Below are 2566 nucleotides of genomic sequence, written 5' to 3'. Positions count from 1 at the left end.
TACCTTAACCCAATGAGATTGTTTGGGATGAGTTGGACCGCAGAGTGAAGAAAAAGCAGCCAATCTGTGTTCAGCATATGTGGGAACTCCTTCAAACTGTTGGAAAAGCATTCCAGGTAAAGCTGGTTGAGAGATGCCAATGTGCAAATCTGTCATCAAGGCAAAGGTGGCTACTTTGAAGAATCTCAAATATAAAATATAATTTGATTTTGTTTAACACTTTCTTTTGGTTACGACATGATTCCATATGTGTTATTCATAGTTTGATGTCTTCACTATATTCTACAATTGTAACGTCTGTCCAACTCACACTCTTAAACACGTAGACCCCTGAACGCAGCTCACTCTCCAGATCCCAATCACCTGAACTCTTCACCTGTTCACACACCTGTATGTCATTTACACACACTATTTAGTTCAATTCTTTGCACCCCATCATTGTGAGGTATTGTTTGTTTTGATACACATTTATATTCGGAGCTCTGTGTTTTCCGTATTAGTCCTCCTGTGTACCATAGTTTTAGCCATCCTCACTAACGACGCCTTTTAGCCTATTCCCTGCTTGTACTGTACGCCTGATCTCCTGCACTACGTCATTAGCCTTCTCCATGCCTGTACTGTTCCTTTTTGGACCCCCTGTGTATGACCTTCTGCCTGCCCCTGACACCAGCTACCTGCCTCCTCCTGTGCCTTTACAAATTAACACCAGCTGCGCCCTGCGCTTGAAACCAGCTCTCTGTCTCCCATGTATTCATTACAACAATTAAGAAAATAGTAAAAATAAAGAAAACCCTTGAAGAGTAGGTGTGTTCAAACTTAGACTGTACTGTGTGATATATAATATAAAGAATCAATCACTAATCTTATCTTTCTTATCTCAGGTCTGGCTGGAAGGAGTGATCTCTCTTCCATATATAATATAAAGAATCAATCACTAATCTTATCTTTCGTTATCTCAGGTCTGGGCTGGAGGAGGTGTTTCCTGATGTGCGTTCTCTTTGTATTCTTCACTCCGCCTCCTCCCTGCCTGCAGACTCCTTCTCTCACATTCCCCTCCTGGAGCACCTCTATTTGGATGGCTCACACCTGGCAAAGGTACACTTGTGTGTGTGTGTGCACACGTGTATAGCTGTTATGCATTGATTCAGCCCATATTTTTAATCCTAGATGTGTGTGTGTCCCTTTTTTCACAGGTGACCTCAGGGGCCTTCGCTGGTCTTCCCAAACTAAGGTTCCTTCACATCCTCGTCTCCTCCTCCTGGGGCGGAGTGAACGTCACTCTGGAGCCAGGGGTGTTCCAGGGCCTGTCTAGCCTGGAGGAGCTCACCCTGGCTGGGATGAGTCTGGCCCTGGCCCCCCCTGCTCTGCTGGATCCCCTGGTACAGGTGAGGAGCCTGAGGGTGGAGCGGGCTGGAGTGAGAGACCTGGGGGAACTGTTCTGTCTCCTCTCCCCTGGGATGGAGAAACTAGAGACCCTGGAGCTGCCCGACAGCATGGTCAGCTCCATCCAGAACGGAGGCTGCTCTGGATCCAATCCGTGGCCCACGGTGCTCCTGTCCAGGATCCGGATCCTGGATCTGAGTGGAAACCCGGTGCGGAGGGTAGAGCCGAAGTCTCTGTCTGTGTTCCAGAACCTGTCCAGTCTCTCCCTGTCTATGGTGGATGTCTGGGTGGGCCAGCTGTGGGGGTCTGGCATGGGGAGGGTTAACAAGCTCTACCTGTCCAGTTACACCTTGAGACAGTTCACTCCCAGCCTGTCTGACCTGTGTACTCTTGTAGTAAAACATGGAGTGGAGTCCTTGGATCTGCACATGGCCCTGATCACAGCCTTCACTGCAGAGGTCATGAAGAGGTGAGTCGATTTAGAATGGTCTAGTCCCCTCAAACTCAACTCTGGACCTCAAAGCCAGTACCACTGCATTTTATTCATTGTTCCCCTCTAATCAGGAACTGATTTAGAACTGGGACACCAGGTGTGTGTAATTAATGATCAGGTAGAACAGAAAGCAGCAGGCTCAGGCTCTGGTATGGCAACTGCTCGGCCTCCAACCGCAAGGCATTACAGAGGGTACATTTACATTTTACATTACATTTTAGTCATTTAGCAGACGCTCTTATCCAGAGCGACTTACAGTAGAGTGCATACATTTTTATTACATTTTTACATACTGAGACAAGGATATCCCTACCGGCCAAGAGCAGACGGTCTTATCCAGAGCGACTTACAGTAGAGTGCATACATTTAATTACTAACCAAATGATGTCTGTGCCCAGTGGGTTGGTTCACCTGATCAACTTATATCAAGCTGTGGTTCCACAGGACCAGGATTGAAGAACACTGCTTTATAGCTAAGCAGCAGATTTTGTACAGGAAAATGTATCATACTGGTAGCTAGTCAGATAAGTTTCTGCTACTGCCAATTCATGTATTGTCATGCCTCAACAACGTTGTGCTGAAGGACTTGGCTGCAGCAGACACTGACCTGGCTAGCTACCAGTAATTTTCCTGTAATCTTAGTAATACAAATATTCTGAAAATAGGTGGGCGAGGGAACAACATTTGGCT

General features: G+C 46.7%; 1 pseudogene; it reads left to right on the top strand.

The window, feature by feature from the left end:
- Positions 1 to 2566, top strand: part of LOC111958586 (toll-like receptor 12) — a 15616-nt pseudogene that overhangs the window by 8766 nt on the left and 4284 nt on the right.

Source organism: Salvelinus sp. IW2-2015, linkage group LG35 (genome assembly GCF_002910315.2).
Source record: "Salvelinus sp. IW2-2015 linkage group LG35, ASM291031v2, whole genome shotgun sequence".
NCBI classification, from domain to species: domain Eukaryota; kingdom Metazoa; phylum Chordata; class Actinopteri; order Salmoniformes; family Salmonidae; genus Salvelinus; species Salvelinus sp. IW2-2015.
This window is presented reverse-complemented; position numbering and strand designations above follow the sequence as displayed.